The 24,850-nt window shown below is 43.2% G+C and overlaps 1 long non-coding RNA gene across 2 annotated transcripts in view; it reads right to left on the bottom strand.

The window, feature by feature from the left end:
• The window catches only part of LOC140898585 (uncharacterized), a 276,884-nt gene that overhangs the window by 227,603 nt on the left and 24,431 nt on the right, over nucleotides 1–24,850 (bottom strand). For both annotated transcript variants that reach the window (XR_012155031.1, XR_012155032.1), the window contains exon 2: nucleotides 11,081–11,152. This is a non-coding gene — a long non-coding RNA (uncharacterized lncRNA). The remainder of the gene's footprint in view (nucleotides 1–11,080; nucleotides 11,153–24,850) is intronic.

Raw genomic sequence — 24,850 nt, 5'->3', positions numbered from 1 at the left:
CACTTTCTCTTCTTGGGGTGGGGGTTTCAGGGCACCGTTTCTTGCCCCTGATCTGGGGTATCAACTGTCCCACTAGTATCCCAGAGAAGGGGAGTGGATAGCGAGGGACCCAGGCCTGCCCTCTTCTCCGGGTCCCAGCCCAGGGGCCCTAGGGATAGCAGCAAACCATTTGAACTAGCGATTCCTTCCCCTGAGCTACTTCCCTCTCTGGCCCTTCAGCTTGTGGGGCTTCCTGCCCTCTCTCTGCACAAGCCAAGTTTCCCTTTACCTAGGGTCTTGGTCTTCTAGCCTGCCACAGCACTTCTCCAAACTGCTCTCTGCTTCAACACCAAACCACTCTGCTTCAACTCCTTCCCCTTGTCTGATTGAAGCAGGGTTTTGTTTTGTTTTGATCAGGTGACTCTATCTATAGCAACCTCTCTTCCCTCTACAGGAAATAAGGCTCTCATCATCCTGGGGCTTACATATCTCCCCTCTATCACCCTCCTGCTGCCCTCTGGCCATGCCGTATCCCATTATCAAGGAAACCACTGCAAAAGTAACTCTGGCCCAAAAGTAAGTCAGTCTTGTTAAAAAAAAAGAATTATGTAGGCATTGTAATTAGGCCACTGAAGTGGTTTCATACCAACGTGAGCTAAACTACATGCTGTGCTGCAATAAAGTTAATCTTTGCACTGACACCTGACTTGCTGGAATGTCTGTAGAACAAAAATTAAAAAAGATGGAATGCTATAATGCAATCCTAATTGTTGGGATAAGCCTTAATACAAGAAGGGGTCAGGGAGGCATGGTGCTTAATTGATTTTTCTTGTAGAAAATAAAGGCGGCATGCAAAGAATGAAGTACTATGATATCAGTGGGAACAGTCATTAAAAGCTTATTAGTGGGATAGGTCCAGGCAGTAAGACATAAAAACAGAACATTAAAGGAAATAAAAAGTTAGCCACCATGAGTACAGTCTGTTTTTATTTTCCTCACTGAAGTTTCTTCTGCACTTTAATATGATGAGGATAATTACCATACTATAAGGGGGAAACTTAAGAGCCTATTCAACAGGCAAAGATAGGAGTCTAATGACAGCAATGAAGAACAACAACTCAAAACTTATATAGCCCAGGAGCCCAACTGAACTCTAGAGAAGTTCAGATCTGGAGCTGAACTTGGCAGCCCAGGCCCATCTGTACGGAGAATGATGACTGGGATTTTCAAAGTTGCTCAAACAATTGATGCCTAATTACTCATTTAATTGGAGCTAGAGTTAGGCATCCAAAATCCCCTAGGCTTTGGAAAAAAAAACCAAAACCACAAAATATTAATGGACAATATTGTGCCTTGTCCTGCATAAGCATGCAAGAGACGGGAGAGGGCACAAGGAGTCTTCCTCCTCCCTTGTGATTTGCTCCACTGTAGGAGTGCAGTCTTAATCTTGGCCAATTGTATACCAGTGACATGTGAGGAAATAGGGGACTCTTGAGCTAGCAGCAGAAGAGTGATATGACTGGGGAGGTCCTTCCATACAGCCAATGGGCACACTGCACCCTATTAAAAGTTTAATGGGGCCTGCTGCTGAACACTCCCCAGTGGTCCCAAAAGCAATTATTTATACTGTCTTCTGCAGCTTTGGCTTTAGGCCAGTCTACTCAGAGACCAGGAAGACCTGGTGATATCACAGATAATGCTGGCTCCTGTGGAATTTTCACTTCTGTTTCTAGACCAAAGACGAGTCAGTAAGCGTCAGGTACTGTAGATTCCTCTGAATCAGACCAAATCTTATTCTTTAAGAAATTGGAGTGAAGCACAGGGCTGGTAGAAAGTGTCCTCTGATAGCCTCGGAAGCAGAGATCCTTCACTTATCCACAGAACAGGCTTGGCAGTAGCATTGCAATGTTCCCTACATTGCTCTACCCATGGGCGGCATGTGGACGGCTGGCTCAGGGAGGCTAGCCCCTTCTGCCCAAAGCCTTGCCCCTTCAACCAAGGCCCCGCCGGACCCCAGAGCCCCCTCAAGGCAGCCACTTGCCCCCACCCCAGGCTAGCGCCCCCAGCGCTGGGAGGTGCGGTCCCATCCTCCCCAGCACCGGGAGGGAGGGCGGGCTGCGCGGGCTGGGGCTAGCATTGGGGCCGCGCAAGAGGGAGCCATGTCACAGGGGAACTGAGAAGAGCCAGAGCAGGAACCAGGAGGGTGCCTGGGGGCGGAGCATGGGTGGAGCCACACCTGGCTTTTTGGGAAGGCACAGCCTTCCCCAGCCTATGATACCATGGCTCTACCAATGTGTTTGACCCCTAACTTGCAGGACAAATTTTAAACGAGAGATGGTAGGATGTGTCTGTGGCCCATTCAGTCTTTGGCCTCTGCCATTAAGAGGCATGATGATTGCCTACTGGTCACTGTTTTATTAGTAATAAAATGATGGGACATGCAGAGTTGTAGGAAAGGCCTTTACTGATCAGGCACGGAGGCCAGTGTTTGCCACCGTAAGCCTGGCCACCAGTTGCATTCCTGAAATCTAGGTATCATACCCAGTTAGGTCCCTATTGAAACATGACCCTCTTTCTTCAGTCCCACTCACACTGCAGTCACTTTTTTACTTTATTGCTATGCCCACAGGAAAGCGAGCTCCCATGATTAGTTTAGTTAGGGTCTGTACAGCACTGAAGATGGATAGCACTTCATATTATTAGTCATGGAAGCTGTTTGCTATCACTGATCAAGAGGGAGAAGAGTGGAGGGGAAACCAATATTTTATTAGTACAACAGGGCAATCAAAACCTGATTTAGCAAATATTACCAGGATGGTTATAATAGACTGAAATAGTGATGCAACTAGCCATAGCTTCATCAGTAGTAGGACTTGTCTGTGCCCAGAAGATACACTGATGACTATCCAAAGAGCAGTGAATATCAGTGAGATAAAGTTGCTACCCAGCCCCTCTATATCTAATGGTACACCCACACTGCAAACAACAAAAATCCCTTGGCAGTGGCGTCTTGGAGCCTGGATCAACCGACTCAGGCTCGCAGTAGCGGGCTAAAAATAGCAGTATAGATATTCCCATTTGGGCTGGAGTCTGGGTTCTGAGACCCTCCCCGCACTCTGGGTCTCAGAACCCAAGCTCCAGCCCAAGTGGAAGAATCTACATTGCTACTTAACCCCACAGTGCAAGCCCCATGAGTCAAGGCAGTTGGCCCAGGCTCAGGCCACAGGGTTATGTGTTTTTTAAGCATAGACATACCCTAATACTTAGGTACACTAGTGCAACTTTCTCAAGTAGACAACCCTAAGGCTATGTCTATGCTATGAGCTACCATTTTGCTCTCATCAAGCTAAGGAGAGAAGAAATAGCGGTGTAGCTATGGCAGCACTGCTAACGAGTTCACAGCCGCCTGAAACCAGTGGGTACACAGGGTACGTACGCATACAACTAAGCGGTGTCTCCCTGCCGCTACCACAGCTACATTGTTATTTATGCTCACGAGGGGAATCCCACCGCTAGCTTCTAGTGTAGGTACAGCCTAAAAAGGGTTTTAAACCACTGCAACCGCTTGTGTGGACACAACTTAAGGGCTAAAACTGGCACAAGAACAAATGGAGATGAACTGGCCATCAATAAGTCAAGGCTTGAAATTAGACAGAAGAGTGAAGTTCTGGACCAGTCTTCCAAGGGGAGTAGCGGGTGCAAAAAACATAACTTGTTTTAAGACTGAGCTTGATAAGTTGATATGATATGATGAGATTGCCTACAGTGGCATATGGCCTAGCCATGATGGCTGTTAGCAAATGTCTTCAGCTGCTGAAGATGGAACAGTAGATGGGGGGAGCTCTGAGTTACTACAGAGAATTCTTTCCCAGGTGCCTGGTTTGTGGATCTTGCCCACATCCTCAGGGTCTAACTGATCACCATATCTGGGGTTGGGAAGGAATTTCCCCCTCGTCAGACTGGCAGAGACCCTGCTGTGGGGGATGGGGAGGAGGGGTAATGTCTGTGGGGGTGGGGTCACCTTCCTCTATGCCACGGGCCATAGGACACTGGCTGGTTTGAAATAGAGTAAATGGTGGATTTGCTGTAACTTGAAGTCTTTAAGTAAAGATTTGAAGACTTAGTAACTCAGCCAGAGATTTTGGGCCTACTACTGGAGCGGGTGGGGGAGGTTCTGTAGCTTGCAATGTGCAGAAGGTCAAGCTAGATGATCATGATGGTCCCTTCTAGTCTTGATGTCTGAGACACTTATTTTGGCTTAGCTTAATATAAAATAGGCTTGGTTTAAGACAAACTATCCAGAGTCACTAGTTTAACTAAATCAATTTTAAAATGGATTTGAGTTAAGCCAGTGTAGCTTTCTCTTAAGCAAGGCCTTAGTAAACACTCAGGAGTTAGTTTACTCCCAAGAGAAAATAGTGCTTGTATTAGCTACATGAACAGCGAAAGTCTGCTCAGACTCTTGAAAACCACTTCACACTGGCCATGGTGAGCAGCTTAACACAAGTCACACACAAATCACCATTCCTTCAGCTCATTTGCCAAGTCCATGCAGTGACTCAATAAAGGTTAGGATTCTATGGCTGTTCAAAGGAGGCATTCTTAAACTGACTGTTAAGACTTGTGGCATAGTCAAGGTAACTGTAATTTGAAATGTTTTATTCTGTTCTATTTTACTTTTAATAGTTGTTAGCCTCCTACCCATGACAGAGACCCTAGAATAAACCTGGGAGTTTTCTGTTTTGTTTTTTTTATTTAAAAACCAGGTACATTTAGGGCCTTTCCTACTTAATTCCCTCTTAGTACCCTCTCCATGCCATGTTTTTTCCAGTCTGCTGAGAAAGAGAAACATTTTGATTCTACATCAGAGAGGGTTTTAAACTACCCTTGTAACAGACATATGGGCCAGTGCCTTACCTCTTTCTGAATGGTGAAGTTGCTGCCTCAGTGTCTCTCCAGCAGGTAGGGTAGCTTGTCCCTCAAGTCAAAGCAGAAAACATCCTCCCCTTCTTGGTTTCAAAAGAGTTCCACAAATGAGAAGTTTCTGCACCCCAATCCAGACAAAACAAAGGAATAAAAAGAGGATGGCTTGCTCCAGCCAGTCTCCCTCTAGAGAAGCAAAAACTGCCTGAAAACTAGGCCACTCCAGTAATCAAATCCCACTCCTCCCTTTGCTACTTGCTCGAGCCTACTGGTCAGTACATTTGAATCCTTTCACAAGCCTTCTCCAAAGGCACTACCTTCTTCCCTCCCTCAGCAAACACAGGCTGGTCACACACCAAGCCTCTTTGGGGCATAATTGGCCCCAGCTGGTCCCCTTCCTACCTCATTCATGACCTGAATTAACCTCTTCCCTGCTCTCCAAGTGTATCAGGTTTCTGCGACCACCCACAAGACTTTAGGGAACAAAATTTGCAGCCCAATCTTGCCCCCATGGACTTCAGAAGGATCCAGCCCTTGTTGTAAAACTGAAAATGAATGCACCAAGGCTATAAAAAGTAGAAAAAAAATATTTGGTGGGAGCAGAGTTTGGTCAATGCTGAGCTCTTTTGAAAATCCCACCCTAAATATCTGGATTATGATCCAAATACAATTTCTCCCATTGAAAATGCCTCTCACCCATGCTTAGGCTGCCTTTGGACAATATAATTATGAATGGTTTCAGAGGAACAGCCGTGTTAGTCTGTATTCGCAAAAAGAAAAGGAGTACTTGTGTCTCTAAGGTGCCACAAGTACTCCTTTTCTTTTTATAATTATGAATGAGATTCTTAGTGAACGGAATTATTCTATCTATGCACTGCAGTTGTAGCCATGTCAGTATGTAATACGCAGCAGATACTTTAAGACATAAGTAGTATTTCCAGATATTTAACATTAAAATGTAAATTTGTTTCTTATCTACAAATGATGTAGATCTTAACATGTAACAATTTGAATAGTGTTTATTCTTTTCTCAATTGTTAGCTGTGGACTTTCATTGTAGGGATTATAATGGTTTTCTTTTGGCTTTAGCCCTATTTCTGTGCAGTATAATTGGGTTATTGTGGTTTAAATAGACTTAGAGTTTATATATTTTAAAACAGCAAGGGAAGGAAGGAAAGTGACATTTCTGGAAGGGGCAGCAGTCATATGATAAGCAAGTGCAAGGAGAAGACAAGTGGTGTTTTAGTCAGATCATTTGAAGTTAGTGCATAAAATTAATAATATATCAGCAGATTCACTGCCTGTGGTGAGGTTAGTAGAGGTCTTTGTTTTAAAAATCCTTGCTGCTTAATATAGCCTTCAGGGTGAAGCAATGTGCCAGGAATTCATAAACGATATTGGCATTGCTCTCTCTTTTCAAGTGGTCTCTTTTCCAGACTGTCTGTAGCACCAGACGCAGAGAGGAGAGACTAATAGATTCTAGAATCCCTGTAGAATACGGGTTTCATAGAGAAAGCAGATTGATAAGGGGCTCGCGTACTCCCAGCTCAGGGAGGTCTGATACCAGGGGACTAGTTTTTGTTATTAAAAAAAAAAAGAAAGAAAGACAGAGAGAACTATTAGGCTACCAGCATCCAGTGCAGTTATTGATGGGAAAGGGACTAGACAGAAGGGTAAATGGATGGTTGGCACAAAAAGCTGATGGCACACAAAGCATTAAAGGCCATAACATGAGGAAACTGAGGCAACATCTACACAGCACACCACAGGCGGTGCCGTGTAGTAAACATGTAGCTACGCACTGCAGGGAAAAGCGAGCTGCATCCACACTGTAGCACGGAGCTACACGTGCCAAGGAAAGGCTCTGGCAGGGAGGAGGGAGTGGGCAAAGGCTCTGGCAGTGGGGAGACAAAGGACACTGCTGCTAAAAATGGCAGTGAAGGCGGGGAGAGGCACTGCTTGGTCATGTAGAGGGGAGAGCCATATAGAGGACATGCTATAAGGTTCTGGCGTATCTTTATTTGCCAAAACAGTGCCTACTCATCTTCACTGCTACTTATACCCGTGCTAGGGGGGCATGCAGCGTCTGTGCTCTGACCACCACCAGAAGGAGAGTAGACGTACGCTCATTGCAATGTGTGTAAGTTGCCTCTGTTCAGAGAGATCCCTACTTCTCATAGCCCTTTTCTGGGTCTCTAAAGAGAGTGAAGTGATGGCACAGGAGCAGGGGACGGTACAGAGCATGAGGATTTTGTTCAAATGGCTGACATCAAGAGATTCTGAAAGTCAAGTATCTTTCCGTCCAAAGTGGGGAAAAAACCCCGGCAGCATCAGGAGGAAGGATGGTCTCATTAATACGCTGGAGTCAGACTCAAGAAATTGGGGTTCACTTCTGAGTTCTGCTGTAGACTTTCTGTGTGCCTTGTCACTTGATTCCAATGGGAGTTAGGCACCTAAATACCTTTGAGAATCTGGGCCTTAATCTTTCTCTGACGCAATTCCCTATCTGTAAAATGGGATTTTCCCCTGCCTCACAGGGTAGTGGGAGGATAAATAGATAAATGATTGGGAGGTGCTCAAATACTCCAATAATAAAAGCTGCATACGCACCTCCTGTAGACAACTAGACGAAGGTCCAAAAAGAACAATGAACAGCACGTTTTGTCAGACCCATTTTGCAAAGAGGCAAACTGAGCGGTTCAGAGATTTGTCCATAGTAACATAGTAAGTCATTAACAGAACAAAAAATAGAAGCCAGATCCCCTGTTCCACGCACCCTAACCTGATGTATTATTTCAAATAATTCAGCAAATCCCCTCATAACGGCCACCTTTTTCTAAGATGTCAGATGCAAATCACCACCACTGCAACTACTTTGAGAACGGAGAGGCATACATTGTTGTTAGAAAAACCGCAGGACTTCTAGCATCCACGGTGGAAGAGGGAGCCCTGGAGAGAACAGACAGGGAGAAATGATTTCCAGCTCTGTGGGACAGCATAACATGCTCTGTAAAAATCATATGCCATCTTGCAACAGTCATGAAAATAAGGGCTGTTCCCTATGTATGTGTCTTCCTCTGTGATGCTGTCTGGCACCCACCTCTAGATCTATGCCCTCAAAAGCCTTCTACTACCCACACATTCCATCGGTAGGAAAACACCCTGGTTTTGGTCATCTATCATTTTCTCTTCAGAAATATGCGTGTGGAGAGAGAGAGAGAGAGAGAATGCATAATGCATAAGCCAAGTAATATTGTCAGCTACAGATACTGTACCTGAAGGAGCACTGGGAGTTAGAATTTAACTGAACACAAAGACTAAACTGACAGGTAGAGACGACATTTCTCAGACATGCGCTAGTGTGTGAAATTTTTTGCATAAATTGAGAGATCTGGTGGAGCTCCACTGGCACAGAAATTGGTTTGGAAAAAACAGTATTTGATTTTCATTTTTTAGCACTGGAATGAAGGAGGGGTTGGGCGGAGCTGGGTTGTTTGAGATCCAAGAGCAGAACTGTTCTATGTGTGAGATGTTGCTCAGCAGACGGGGGGTGGGGAGATGTAGCCAAAAGAGCATCAGCAGGGTAGCACCCAAAGCAACTATATTAAGAGCAGTGGTGAATGAATGTGAAAAAGGCTCAGTGTGGAGGAACAACCTAATCTTTGAATCCTATTATCAATCACAGAATCATAGAATATCAGAGTTGGGAGGGACCTCAGGAGGTCATCTAGTCCAACTCCCTGCTCAAAGCAGGAGCAATCCCCAATACTGTATATCTGTCTACTTATGTGGCCTGCCCAGGGCCGGCTCCAGCATTTTTGCCTCCCCAAGTGGCAAAAAAACCCCGAAACTTGCTGCCGAACTGGGAGGTGGAATCCTGCCCGCCAAACACGGAGGCAGAGTGGAGGAGAGTCGCGTCCGTGCCGCCAAATTGCCGCCGAGCGCGAAACGCACTGTGATGGAGTGGCCGCCGAATTATCGCCGCCACCGCCCCAGAGCCCGACGTCCTGCCACCCCTTTACATTTGCCGCCCCAGGCACCTGCTTGGTTCGCTGGTGCCTGGAGCCGGCCCTGGGCCTGCCATCATTGTAGTATTTGACCACCTCACCACCACTAATGTCTTTATCAGCACAACACACCATTATGATGTTCTCTATACAGATGGGGAACAGCGGCACAGAAAGACTACATGGAATGGAGAAAGGTCTCTCAAGGAGTCTGCAGTAAAACTGAATCTAGGTTTAAAATCCTGGCCCCATTGAAATCAAGGATAAAATGTCAAGGACTTCAATGGAACCAGGATTTCACCCTAGGTCTCTTGCATCCCAGTCTGATGCCTTAACCACAAGCCTATCTTTCTTCCCAGCATGAACGTTTTTGTTCTGCAAAATTGGTTTAGAAATCCTGCTAGAACAGCCTCTTGGCTAAGATTTCAGCTCTTCCAGGCCCAGCCAGAATCCAGAGGTGCAGACATGACCGAGAACAGTACAGTTTTTGGTGTCTGGCTTGGGTCAGTTCTTGTTCAAGCCGAATTAATTTGGCCATTGCTAATTACAGCAGGCTAGATTAGGACACCTTCACTCCCATAAATGGCATCTTACTCCTAGAGTTGCTCCACTGATTTCATTGTGGATACTTGTTCAGGGCAACGGCAACAGTACACTCTCTCTCTCTCTATGGTACAGCAGGGCTTCCAGCTTCCTGCTCCCCAGGCCATCACCTATCTTGGATGAAGACCTGCATCTTGCTCCCTTCTGATGGGGGTATCTCCAGGCTGAACAGTTCCCTGCCTTCACTGTGTTATTCTCAGCAGAGACAGGGTGCCTAAACAGGCCTGCTTGCTCTCTCTCCTCAGACACATTACACAGCGTAATTGCTAACAGTTATAAGTTACCACACAGCACTTCCCAGACAAGCGTGGGTTTTCCTTCTAGTAAAAGCACTACGGAGAAAACACACTAAAAAAGAATATAAGACCCTATACGTTCGCTAATATCACCCCCTGGGCTCTGGCAGGAACAGTCCTTCTAAATCCCACCCAAGTGGTTTCAAGTTCATCACAGCTTCAGCTCAGAACAAGTCTGCTCATGACATGTTTAGTCCACCCTTTACAAAGTTCAGGGGTCTTTGAGATGGAGTTTCCAAGACCAGGTAATTGGCAGACAACTGTTTTTTCTACCCCAGGCATAGCTTCAAAAGTATGGATTTGAAGTGGGACATTTGCGTTCCCATCACCCTCATGCATTTTCTAGGAAATCCACTTCACATGCATTGTCCCCAAAAAGTTCTTTGAAGTTCCTTTTTATCTCCCAGAGATGGCATTAATCCTGCCCATAGAAAAGTTATGTACAATTCTACAATAACACATACACAATTGCATTTTTAACACACTAGACTGCAAAGGTATTGAACCTAATTCAATAAAGTTTAACTTATTTTAGTAAAATTTCTCTTAATTCCATACGGTTTGACCAGGATGTGACATTCCCCAGGGTACAATCTGGACTGTTGAACAGCTGTGGACCATCAGTTGTCCAACCTGGGGTGCCTCTTACACTGCTTGCTGTATAAACATCCACTCCTGGCCTGTTCATACACAGCGTCTAGCATGTAAACTCACTCCTAGTTGCACAATATTGAATAGCCATTCACAAATTAAACTGCAGAGCAACTCTCTAGTCCCAAATTCTCTAGTCCCAGACTTTCCCCCAGAAATGTGTGTCTTGTACTGCCCAGCACACTTCTGAACAATGCAAGCTCATAGAAACTCTATCATTTCATCAAAGGAAAATTATATATGCACCAGCCCTGCTATCCCAAATGGAGTTTCCCCACACACTTTAATCCAAGCACATGGGTTAAGATAAAAAAATAAGATAAGTTTATTAACTACAAATAGATTTTAAGTGACTACAAGTATTGACGCATAAAAGTCAGAATTAGTTACAAAAGAAAATAAAATAGTAATATGTAAGCTAATACCTAATTTAACAAGCTAGGTAGCCTTAAAAGCAAAGGTTAGTCTCACCATATGTTGCTGTAAATTTCACAGGCTGGGTCTTGTTCCAGCCTGCGACCACTCCCCCTTAGTTCAATTCTTTGAGAGTTGTTGATATCATGAGTAGAGAGACAGGAGGAGTGAAGTGGAAGCCACTCTCTTTCATTTTATATCACCCACCTCTTTGAGGATTGCTCCCACTCAGATGCAGGCGACAGATTGTCTCTTGTGGGCATGAGGGTTGAACCATTTCTGTAATGAAATATAAATTTCTTATTTACACCTTCCCATTGCTGAAGAATGACTGCTTAAGTCAGTGATAGCTCTTTTAACACCTGTCTGGAGTGCCAGTGTGCCTTTGACTCTGAAAAACTGGTTTGAGCCTGCCTTTCTAACGCGTTACAGCAATATTATAGAGTAGAAACTTATAACTTTACATACAACATTGATAGAAATATTTTAACAGGACAATAATGTCCAGCAGATTATGACATTTCAAATGATATCTCACAAGGCATACTTTGTTCAAAATGTATCATAGTCTTGTAAAAGTGGTGACCATAATAATACAGACTGCCACACAGGATATTGCAGGGTATTGTCGCTCTGTCACATAGTGTACTACTAAACGTAAATAAAGGTATCACAGCCTGGTACTCAGAATGTGAATAAAGACAGATAAAAATAACCCCATCCAAAGTGAAACTGATCAGTTTTTACCACTGGTAGTTCTACTTTGTGGTGGAAAGCCTTCACACATTTGCTTTCATTCTGCAGTGGAAACAAGGTCTCTCCATTCTTGCATACCTATATACATTTACATACACACATCCCTCTGCAGATATATAGAAAGACTGACTGATATAGAAGACCAAGTTTTTCAGAGATGAAAGTCAAACAGAAGCTTCCAAAATACCATATCAGAAAGAATAGAGAAGTAAAATTTTGTGAAAAGTGCTGCAGTAAAAAATGACAATGGTCTCTCCACTTTTGATGTTGCTGTCTCATCCACAATGGAGTAAAGCAGAATTTTTTTACTCTTTAAATAAAAGCCATTTTAATGTTTAATATGAAGAAACCTTAATGAAAGCTGGGAGAAATCTATGAGACGCAAATTGCCTGATAGTGATTTTTATCTCCAAAAATCCTGATGTGTTCCTTCCACCATCATCACGATATACACTTGTGAAATACAGCCATCTTCAGGATACAATACAGCTGTAAGATCAGAAGTCTATAGTATGGGACTATGATTGAATACAAAATATGTTTCTTTTGAGAAATACCCCATAGAAGCATAATCCCCCTTTTCCAGAGAAACTACTGACAGGTTGGCAAAACACTTTCATTTGAAAAACCCAGGCTCTCTCTATACAAAACTTTAAAATCTTATATAGCAAGAGAAGAGGCACAGTCTAGTGAACTGAACATGAGAGTGGGAGCCATGAGCTCCTGAGATCTAGGCCTCATTTGGACATTGACTTTCTCTATGCTGTACGCAAGGAAATGTTTAAATATGGGCATGTTTAGTCTTGAGAAAAGAAGACTGAGGCGTGAGCTGGTAATAGTCTTCAAGTATGTGAAGGGCTGTTGTAAAGAGGATGGGGATCAATTGTTCTCCATGTCCACTTAAGGTAAGACAAGAAATAGTCTGCTTAATCTGCACCACGGGACATTTAGATTAGATATTAGGAAAAAGTTTCTCACTATAAGGACAGTGAAGTACTGGACTAGATTACCAGGGAAGATTGTAGAACCCCCATCATTGTAGTTTTTCAGAACCGGTTAGACAAACAACTGTCAGGGATGGTCTAGGTTTACTTGGTCCTGCCTCAGTCTGGGGGGATGGACTAGATCATCTTGAGGTCCCTTCTAGCCCTACATTTCTGTGATAAGTCATTAGACCATATTTCCATCTATAAATTTGGGGTAGCAAAACTACTTCAGGGGGTGTCATGAGTATTAATACTTTAGGGCTACACCTTCAGGGGGTGTCATGAGTATTAATACTTTAGGGCTACACTCTGATGCCCTTATTCAGGTTGAGTAGTATTACTCCACAAATTGTCTCATTGACTTTAATGGAGCTACTCATTGAGCAAGGTGCTACTCAGATGAGCATGGATATCAGAATTCGGCTCTAAGCCAATTTGATCCAAGACCACTGATGTCAGTGGGAAGACTCCCGTTGACTTCAGTGTGCTTTGGATCTGGCTTTAGCTGCTAAAGCGTTTTGAAGATGTCAAAACCTATGTAAGTTCTAAGTAGTGTTAATATTTAGAGTGCGCCCGTTTTATTTTACTATCAGAGAAACTTGGAGACATATAGCTGCAAATTGAAAACAAACTGATAACTGATGTGGAGCAGTACAACCTTTGCAATTATTAGTGAAATAAGAAAATACCCATGTCAACTAAATAATCTACTGCACTTCCAGATAACTGGATCCACGATTTTTATGGGAAAGTTAACTGAATAGGAAAGCCTTCTTCAATTGAAAACTGATAAAGCAATAAAATCACGCCTGATTAAGCTAAAGTTGTGCATTGAAACTTGTTTCTTCTCTCTTGCTTCTGCATTTCACTGTCTGGGGCCATTAGGTTTTATTAAAACATGACAGTGTTGTCGAGTAGGCTACTAACCAGCTCTTACCACAGAAAGAAATGGAGACAAAAGACCATAAATGTATCTTTCCGAATGAGATCAGGCCATACACATGATTAAAGGTTTTGGTGGCCTGATGTGGCTTTTATATACTACATAGATGGAGGAAACATTAAGAAACCCCATCCAAGTGTGCCTGTGAGAATTAGTGACAATTGTTTGGACAAAGAAAAAAGAAAATTAAAAATCAAGTAAAGAAATGCCACTTATCTATGGGGGAAACATTTTTAACACCTCAGTGCTTTTTTTTTTTTTCTTCCATAAGGACAGATTCAGTTTTAATTAGAAAAACTGATCCAGAAAAATGCTTATGCCATCAGCAAACGGCTCTTTCATTTTGCTGGTGCTCAGAACTTTAACAGGTGGTTAAGTAACTCATTATTTCATGCAGGCTCTTTACCTACCTTTGTTTCTGAAGGCAGAAAAAATTCTTTATTGTTACATGTTTTTTGGTAATGCAGCAGCTGCTGTTTATGCTAATTCTTGCTTACTTGCAAATAGACCTATGTTTATTTTGTGCCACACCAGCTGTCAACAAAGACATTTGAAGAATAATTTCCATACTTAAAAGAAAGGCTATGCTCCCTCTTCCGATTGTGTGTCTCTTTCTTCTGCATTTCAGGCCCGACATATGTTCAAGGGAGAAAATGTCTAATGACAAATTAAGAGATGGGCTGAACTTACAATGGCTGATGATCCTGTTAGTATCCACCAATTTTCCTACCTACCATTAGCTCGGCACTCTGAACTCCCATGCCCCTCCCATCCTCTACCCTCATTCTAAGTACATCCTCTAAAATGTGGTAGTCCTAGGAAACACTGTTTGAGACCCTAACATATAGGGGCATTCATAGGTATACTTGGTCCAGCCTCAGCTCAGGGACATGGAATAGATGACCTATCCAGATCTTTCCCAGTCCTACATTTCTATATGCAGTTCTCAGATGGAATTGGATGGTTGAAATGACAGACTATCCAGGTGGATAGACTACCACCAGGTGGGTGCATAACTGGTTGGAAAATCATTTCCAGAGAGTAGTTATCAGTGGTTCACAGTCATGCCGGAAAGGCATAATGAGTGGGGTCCCGCAGGGATCGGTTCTGGATCCGGTTCTGTTCAATATCTTCATCAATGATTTAGATTATGGCATGGAGAGTACACGTATAAAGTTTGCGAACGATACCAAGCTGGGAGGGGTTGCCAGGACTTTGGAGACTGGGATTAAAATTCAAAAATGATCTGGACAAACTGGAGAAATGGTTTGAAGTTAACAGGATGAAATTCAATAAGAACAAATGCAAAGTATTCCAGTTAGGAAGAAACAATCAGTTGCACACATACAAAATAGGAAATGATTACCTAGGAAGGAGTACTGTGGAAAGGGATCTGGGGGTCACAGTGGATCACAAGCTAAATATGAGTCAACCGCGTAACGCTGTTGCAAAAAAAGCAAACATCATTCTGGGATTTATTAGCAGGAGTATTGTAAGCAGGACACGAGAAGTAATTCTTCCACTCTACTCTGCACTGAATAGGCCTCAACTGGAGTAATTTAGTCTGGAGAAGAGAACACTGAGAGGGGACGTGATAACAATTTTCAAGTACATAAAAGGTTGTTACAAGGGGGAGGGAGAAAAATTGTTCTTCTTAACCTCTGAGGATAGGACAAGAAGCAATGGGCTTACATTTCAGCAAGGGCAATTTAGGTTGGACATTAGGAAAAACTTCCTAACTGTCAGGGTGGTTAAGCACTGGAATAAATTGCCTAGAGAGGTTATGGAATCTCCGTCATTGGGGATTTTTAAGCACAGGTTGGACAAACACTTGTCAGGGATGGCTTAGATCATACTTAGTCCTGCCTTGAGTGCAGGGGACTGGACTAGATGACCCCTCGAGGTCCCTTCCAGTTCTATGATTCTATGATCTGCACTGAAGACCGACTTCAGATGTGAGAGGTGTTATCCAGAAGTGCTCTTTCTGAGTAGCCCCTGAGAGTTATGGGCATATAAGTAGTACGATATTACTGAGTTTCCCTTTAAGAGTGGGGCATGTTTCTCATAATACTTTACACATACTGTGCAGAATATAGCCCTTTGTTTTTTCAAAGTGCTGTAAAATAGCAGAGGTAGAGTTTAAGTGATTTATACAGTCAGTCAGTGGCAGAGGCAGGATTAGATTTCAGAACTTCTTGGCTCACACCTCTGACCTGAGTCCACCAGATCATAGTGACATTTCCCAACACTCAAGGGAATTAATAGGCTTTTGCAGTGAGCATTATAGATAAGACACATCATAGCCAGGTGCAGCATAATGTTGCTCAAAGATTAGGGTTTGATTCACCACAGTTCATGTAGTCCCCTGTGCCCCAGGTAGAATTTCCCACTAGAGGCAGGCATAGGTGTTTTGTACCACCACTTTTCCCCAGATGGCATCTTTATAGCAGTAGATCCCAGAGACATGCATGGCCTACAGGGCTCTTTGCTGCACCTCCTCACTGGACAGGGCCATGCATGTCATTCTTAACCCCACATTCCAAAAAGAGACAATAGCAGCTGGAGCAGGAGCTTCAGGGGACTTTCCAACACTGTAAGGAGCCCGGTGGAAACATGGAAAGCATCAAGTCGTGAGTGTGGCATCTTGCTGCATACGGCCCTTCTGCAAGAAATGAAACACTTCCATCCCTTCTGCCCATGGGCCCCCCTCTGCAGCACTCAGAAATCAGGACTTTCCTAGTCACTGGTACTATTCAACTGGGCTTTAAGAATCCCAGCTTCTCTGATGCCCTTTGGCTGGACTGCCTCATCCACCGTGTTTTTCAGGACAGCACCAGCTCACCATCACAAAATGCAGCTTGAATTCAAGTGTCGCAGAGTGACCACCGTGAAGCTACAGAATGCATTCAATGGCACTTTCTGCTACAAGCTGCTGCTACATAAACATTTACCTGGGGTACTTTATACCAAGTGAAATGGACCATGATAAACTAGAAAGGATTCACCCATTATCCATCCAGCAATGGTATCAGAAAAAAAGATGATCAAATGTGTAACAGAGAATGCCCTGCTCACCACCCCTGGACCCAAGCTGCTGGAAGCTCAAGTGTTTGAATGGTTTAAAGAGTAAGGAAGGAGTTATGAGAAAAGGAGAAGACCTCCCAGAGGGGCTAGCCTCCTTCTGCCCCTGTAGCCCAGGTGGAAGCCCCGCTCACTAAAAGTTCACATGCAACCTGGTATGTTAGTTAGCACTGTCTCAAAACTGGGCCGTGCTTGCTGGGGAGGGGTGCTGCTGGCTTAATACAAAGCAAGGGAAATTGGGGGTCAGGGTCAGGCTCTGGCTCTAGACAGAACATGGCTTCTCATCCCAGTGCTCCAGCATATCTGTAATATAATCCCTATGACTAGGCAGGAGACTTTGCTGACGGTGGCTGTTCAGTTCCTGCAATTAGGCAGCCATCCTATCAGTTTCCTGGCCTACAGCTGGCAAACCTTCTAAACCACCCAGAGTTGGTTCAGATTTACAAGCTGCTGGCACACACGTCTAGGTGTCAGGTCTGAGCTATATTTCCTGGGGAACTCTCAGAATTTCCATGTGCAGTGAGACATGGGAGAAGGGAGCAGAGTGGTTTTGTAAAATTGCCTCCCCCTGATTCTGAGACTGGCTGATATGTTGTCAAGAGGTAAACGGGAAAAACTGCTTTCAGTCAAAATGTCTTCAAGCCTTTTTCTTTAATAACTTGTCATCGCTGGGTGAGAAGAAGTCCTGCAGCTACAATTTGTAGTGAAACTGTGAAAAACACGTCGTTAGAATTATGAAAAATAAAACCCAGGCGTGTAACCATGGCAGTTCACAGGAAAAGCAAAAGGAGCAAAGTGAGACAGCAGTTTACAAATTATATAATTTATACACACACACACACACAAACTATTGAAGCTGAGTTCATTAACTAATAACCAGACTCTGAACCTAGATCTAATGAGCAATGGCTGCACTAAACAAACAAAAAGTTTGGGTTTATTCATTTTCCTCTAGAAAACTATCCAGATGCACTTTTAGGCTCCTGCAAAGACTTATGCACATGCTGAACTTTACACACAGTGAGCAGTGCCATTGAATTCAAAGCACGCATGGGAGTCAGAACCTTAGCACTCAAACCTTAGCACTCAAACCTGCAGTCCAAAGCTGCCACTGAAGTGTATGAGTTTTGTCTTTGTCAGGATTATAGAACCCAGCTCTTTTAAGGACAATAATTTCTAATTTGGTGTGGAAAACTATGAGTTAAATTCTGCTCTCACTGACACCAGTGAACTCAGGTGCAAAAACTGGGCAAATTGCAAACACTTGACCTGGACACGTAAGTTAGGTAAATGTTGCATGCATAGTTTTGCATGCCCAGTTGCATGTCTGGTTGAAAATGACGTGGAGTGTGTCTAGAGCTGGCTGAAAGGCTTTGAAATTTTCAAAATATTGATGAGAAACATTAAATAATTTTCACAAAATGTTTCATGAAAAATGCTGCTGACCAGCTCTACTCTGAACACACTAATTCTGTGAGAATGAATGTCCTGGCTTAGCAAATGGAAGGCTACAGACCTGAGGGTGAGTTTGATCTAGCAGGCTTGTATCTACGTAAGAAGTTCCCAAGTGCTATTAGTTACATACCTAGTCTGTAAAAATAACCGTGAATAAATAATCACAAATACACATCCATAGAGAGACCTCTGTAATAAAATAACAATGAAACTATGATAAAATTGCATTTCCTAAGAGATTGTAAATACACCACTTTGTGGGCTGGAAAACAATGTATCAGCACAGAAGTCAGACTTTCAGGTTAGGAATTCAGTAGCAAATGATCAAAAACTAACTAAACCCCAAATTTTCAAGCCCAGGTCCTGAACTTGCTTGTGCAAATTTTGCATGAACACTAGTCTGCATGAATAAGCACTCGTTGTATAGGACAGCTGGACAATTGTGCATCTATCCAATTAAATAAAGTCTTCTGAGATTAAACTTTGGGAGAGTTCAAGTATACTAGGCAAGAGTACTGGAAATGTAGACATTAGAGACTACAAATTCCTGGATTATATATGAGTGCTGTCTTTCATCAGTTACAATTACTGTACGCTCACTATGATGATATTCAAAGAAATATCAGGCTTCATGCTTCAAGGCAGAAGCTAATCACCATTCGTGGTCAGGAAGAAATGTCCCCCTATGGCAGTGGTTCTCAATTTATTTATAATTGTGGGCCGCATATGCAGCTCTCTCTGTGTTATGTGGGTCGCATCCCCACAATATATATACTACCCGTATGGCCCTGAGGATGTCACATGGGCCGCAGCTGTGTGCTGATTGGGCCAGAAGTGGCCCGTGGGCCACGGGTTGAGAAGCACTGCCCTATGGTATAGTGTAGCCAAGTTAGATACATTATGGGAGCTTACTCCATTCCTTCTGAAGCATCCAGCTTTAGCCATTGCTGAAAGTAGGACACTGGGTTAGATTTGCTATTTCTCTGTTGCAGTATGCCAATTTCTAAAGTCTTGTAAACCAAAAGAAAGATTATTTACAGATGTAGGGAGAGGAGATAAAAAAAAAAGAGAGAGGGGAAAGGAGAAGAAATAATGAATCCAAAAGATATTGCCCTTGTATTAGACTGTCCCATGTTTGTACACAGGTCTTGATTAATGACCTAGCCCTTCCTTCCAACACACAACCTGCTTGCCATGTATCTAGATACAGCACATGCCTGTCCAAGAACACTAGCCGATCTTACAATATGCCAAGTGATGCATGCTCTGTATCTGATAGAAGGGTCGAGTCCCAAGAATTAGGCTGTTGCTTCCAATAAGTGGATCCGCAATATAACAACAAAGGGAAAACATCTTGGAGAGACAAACTCCTTTTTGCGGTTGTTGTCTAGAAATTTAATCAGAAAAGGAGTTGCAGGCAGAACATCTGTAAAGCAGACAGACAGATGTTTGCAGTATGCAATTGTGCGCTTTACCTTTTTCAGAAATCCACGTATTTGCATGGCATTTCCTCCTCAAACCAGCTGATTCTCTTTTAAAGCAGTTTACTCTGTTGTTCCACTGTAAATGGGGTGGAAGGATTTATTTATTACTATTAAGTAGATCACGGTTCTTTTGAGAAGAGGCCACCTAAACAAAGTCACATTGCTACTAGCTGGCTCTTTGGAGCTTTTCCAGCTCTCTTTTTAGTCTTTTTGGGGATGCTAAATAAACATTTAAAATGAACTGCACAATTGGAACAAAAAATCCCATAAATAATTCAGAAGAAAATTAATGGCATTCAAGATACTCGTTTCTGATTATCAACATGGCTGCCTTTTTTTTTTTTTTTTTACAGTAGCAAGCAGCTGGTACAGAACATAACGCTAATCAGTTAGTGTCTTTCACATTTTATTTTTTTTTTAAACTCCTTGGAAATGCATCCCCAGTTAACTGCTTTGAAGTTCAATTTTAATTTAGATGCAAACTACCCCAAAAGTACGGATAGTCTAAAAAGTGCCTCTGGCAGTCTATAATTACAATGCAATAGTGCTGTCAGATTTGATTAGAATGTCATTTCACTCACTCATTCCACACAGCACAGTTTAGCTTCACATGATGATTTAAATATTCCTCCTCATCCTTCAGTCCCTAGGCCTGCTGTTAGGGTATATAATGGATAGGACTTTATTTACTTGCTGGTTTTCAGTCATTCAGGTCCTTTAGACCATATGAATGATAACACTGTGCAAAAAAACCCCAATCCCACAAATGTCTTGGTGCTGAAATATTTCAGTTGCAATGTTTCATCTGCAAAAGATTCACAGCATAGACTTAAAACAATCTATCAGTATTAAGGCTTAATAAAATGGCAATATTGAGTTATAATGCACGGCTTTCGAGAGTATCAAATTAGCTAAAAAGATGCTTTTCTACCCAAATAAATAGTGTTTGGGTTCAATTCAATATTCTTATATTTGGGAGGACTTCAGTGCTTGTGAAGGGTACTAGACTGAAATCCTCCATTTACCCACTGAACAAGTATAACATGGTCAACAGCAATGTAATATCTTTCATGCTGTCTTGCCAACATATAGCAATCCTATTCTGAAGGAACCACACCTGAAGATGAAGAGGTAATTTTGGCTCCACATCCATTCAGTCATTCGCTTTGTTGCTTTGACTATCAACATGGGTGCCAATTAATGTCAAAAGTGGAGGTGGCCTTGTAGCAAAGATACTTGTAATTTAACATGTGCCTGTCATATGATAACATTTCGTCACTATGTCCTGGTATGGTTAGGAACTGGAGACCAAAAGGTGAAAGGCTCTGTATCGAATTGCTACTCTTCTTAGGTCATCCAGTCCCTCATGAATGAAATTTATTGTTGAAGTCAGAATTTTATTACCTAAAAACAGGTGGTAATCGACAGGCTATGCATTAGCTCCAAGACCATCCAAGCAAGATCCTCACCTGGGGATCAAATCAGTGGAGCAACACCAGTTTACGCCAGCTGGAGATCTAGGAATCAGCTGGTGCAAATCAACACAGCTCCATTGACTTAAATGGAGCTCGAGCAATCTACACCAGAGAGGGATCTGGTCCAGAGTCTATTTTATTAATATTTGCACTTCTTGCCGATTTCTGTACAAGCCAAAGGCGGTGAAAATGGATCTGAGCTCTGGAGATCTCAGGCTTTAAAAGAGACTTGTGTTACGCCATCCAAAATGAAGGCTGACGACAGGCCTGCAGAATTTTCATTTCAATACAGGCTGCAAGCCAGAGGCGTGAATAAAAACTTAGCTGAGTAAGCATTCTGATTTCATGAGAGGCAGGAAAGCAGCAGTATGCCAAGTGTTCTCTGGGTAAAATGAAAGTTTTAGGGCAAGAAGTGAACTGCATCCTGGGAGATTTCTTCTTCCTTAGCAGTGCACCTCTGGACAAGCATGAGAAAGCCCATACAAGGCTTTCAGGGGACATGAACATGTGTTCCAAGTTTGCCAGGTTCACAAACCTAACGAAAGGCAGGGAGTGGCTGAGGGGGGAAATGAAGCACACATACAAGCTATACTGGCCTTGTCTTGTGATCAATAGTAGCAGCATAATGCGGCCTCTCTGGGGATCTCTTCAGATCTCAGGCTCCATATTGAACATCGAGGCCAAAAGGGTCTGCAAATGATGCAAGACAGATGACCACAGGAGAGGAAACCACAAGGTGTTCCGAGGCCACAACTTCCTACAGCTAATAGTCAGAGCTGTGACAGCTGACTCCATAAGTGACTGATTCTAGAGGAAGTACCAAATACCTTAACTAGTGGGCTTAACTAGGGTGGTGGAGAGATGTACTGCTACTTTACAGGGGGAAATTATATCGGGACGGTCAGAAAAAAACCTGCTCCCCCCCCATGCCCCCGACCTCTGAGCCAGCAAACAACATGCTCTCTCCCCCTCTTGAATCAGCAGGCACATACCTCCCTTCTCCTCACGGAGGCTACATACCTGGGCTTCTACTCAGATGACTTGTCAAAAGAAACCCCCTTTAAACAATTGAGGCATCGGTTTGAGCGTCCATTCCCTCCTGCTGCACTGCCTCAGCTGCTCAGTAGGGGCTGGAGCAAATTTGGCATGTTAGGACTTTGACCAACATTGCCCTCTTCACCCACTGCTCCCTCCCTCTTTCAGGTGCTTTTCAAAGGGAGAAAGCAGATGAAAGCACAGTTTTGAAGGCGTGTCCTTTCAAACAGCCAGTCCCCTCCTCTCTGCCCCTTTTTCATTGCACGTGTTATATTTGAAGCAAAGACAGCAAGGAGGACTGGGCATTCATTCATAGCCTCTGGGGTTTCTATTTCTCTCAGTCTCCCTGAGCCCTCCCCAGCCCTAAACTGTGGTCTCATCATGGCATCACGATCTTGTTCTTCACCACGTCTGAAGGTTCCAGCAGCAGTCCCTATGAGTCCAGCTCTTGTAAAAAGTTTAATTCTACACCTGTCTTTGGTGTCATGAATGTTATGTTCAAGGTATACAAAGAGAGAGAGAGAGGTTAGATAAAAAACAGGTGGCACTCTTGCTGGAAAGTTGCAACGTGATGCTATTTTATTTCTTGGAATTCCAAATGATGATACACCAGAACCCTAAAACAGAAAGGGACAAAGCAGGCTTCTCCCCAAAGCAGAGAAGCACAATCACCCCATGTTACTCTAAGATGCTGCCATAAATATAAAGGGAAGGGTAACCACCTTTCTGTAAATAGTGCTATAAAATCCCTCCTGGCCGGAAGCAAAAGGGTTAAGAAGCTAAGGTAACCCTGCTGGCACCTAACCCAAAACGGCCAATGAGGGGACAAACTTCTTTCAAATCTGGAGGGGGGGGGAACAAAGGGTTTGGGCTGTCTGTGTGATGCTTTTGCCGGGAACAGCTCAGGAATGCAGCCTTACAACTCCTGTAAAGTTAGTAAGTAATCTAGCTAGAAAATGCGTCAGATTTTCTTTTGTTTAATGGCTTGTAAAATAAGCTGTGATGAAGGAAATGTATATTCCTGTTTTTGTGTCTTTTTTTAACTTAAGGTTTTGTCCAGAGTGATTCTATGTTTTGAATCTGATTACCCTGTAAGGTATTTACCATCCTGATTTTACAGAAGGGATTCTTTTACCTTTTCTTTAATTCAAATTCTTCTTTTAAGAACCTGATTGATTTTTTCATTGTTCTTAAGATTGAAGGATTTGGGTCTGTGTTCACCTGTACCAATTGGTGAGGATTATTATCAAGCCTTCCCCAGGAAAGGGGGTGTACGGCTTGGGGGGATATTTTGGAGGAAGATGTCTCCAAGTGGTCTCTTTCCCTGTTCTTTGTTTAAAACGCTTGGTGGTGGCAGCATACTGTTAAGGACAAGGCAAAGTTTGTACCTTGGGGAAGTTTTTAACCTAAGCTGGTAAGAATAAGCTTAGGAGGTCTTACATGCAGGTCCCCACATCTGTACCCTAGAGTTCAGAGTGGGGAATGAACCCTGACCGATGCCTTTCTGCAAACTGACTGCTGCTAGGCCCAGATTGCACCTTCCCTACAGAGGCCCCTACCCTGTAAACAGGACGAGGAAAAACTCTGAAATTTAAAGTGACAGCGTACAATTTTAAACAGTTTTAAATACATGACAATGAACTTCCACAGGGAGGGGGGTTAAAGGAGGTAACAGTGAGACACTCTTCATCAATAGCCTTTTGGGCCCATTTAAGGTTGTGCTGAAATATAAGCCTGTTAGTGTGTTAGAGTTCACAAGGTTTCAGGGGCTAGTGTACCAGGTTTTGTATCTCTTGGTCAAACTTCCCTGAAGGCTGTGTTTCACTAGAGCTGTGTGAAAACCAGTTTTCTGGTTTTTGAGATTTCAAACAGTTTTCCTAGTCTACATACGGATGAAACATCTTCAAAAAAAACAAAACAAACAAACAAAAAAACAGATAGGGAGAGCCCACCTCATTATAGTTACTAGTCTGGTGACTAGGATACTCACCTAGAAAATGTGAGATCCCGATCTGGAGCAGGGTTTAACGTGGGTCTTCCATATCCCAGGCCCTAACTACTAGCCTACCTGGCTAGACTGGAGTGGTGGGGGGGGGTGGAGGGGGGTAGGGGAAGAAGGGTCTGTCTCAGGTTTTGACCAGAAATTCCATCCCAACAAAAGTTTTGTCAGAACTGACCCTTACACAGAAAAAGTTTCAGTTTTGACAAAACAGTCATTTTCCAACCAACCCCCCACCCCGCAAACCAAACGGGACAGCTCTATCCTTCACTCTGTATTCAGTAATTTTGAATATCAGACAAGACACTTCGCGAGCCATAAAAAACCTATAAGCAGAGATGAATCTTGGAGCCTTCCTTCTTTCCAAATGGCTGTGGACCCAGGAGGTTTCCATTTCGAACAGAGTTATTGAAGACAGCCTAATCAGGGAAGATCACTTGGAACGTTAGCTAACACCTCATTGCCCATAGAAATGTTTCTTAGGTCAAAAATTGCGCAACCCTTGAATATTGCTTACGCGGGGGCTGTATTCATTCTTCCTCCTTCATCTGTCACAGCGGAAGGCGTTTGTGCATGGGAGGTGTAAAACGAAAAAAAAACAAAGCTATAATATTAAGATCTTAGTTGCAATCATTAATCTAGAAAGAGAGCAACAGCAGGTAGTGAGGAAGCGTTGGGAGCCAGATTGTTTCATTCCATTTTAAGTCTGCAACAGAAACAAGCAAAACTGAATCAAAACCTTTTGAACACATTGAGACTAATG

The sequence above is a fragment of the Lepidochelys kempii genome, chromosome 15 (assembly GCF_965140265.1).
Source record: "Lepidochelys kempii isolate rLepKem1 chromosome 15, rLepKem1.hap2, whole genome shotgun sequence".
Lineage (NCBI taxonomy): Eukaryota > Metazoa > Chordata > Testudines > Cheloniidae > Lepidochelys > Lepidochelys kempii.
The sequence above is the reverse complement of the archived record's forward strand: the minus strand, read 5'-3'. Positions and strand labels throughout refer to the sequence as shown.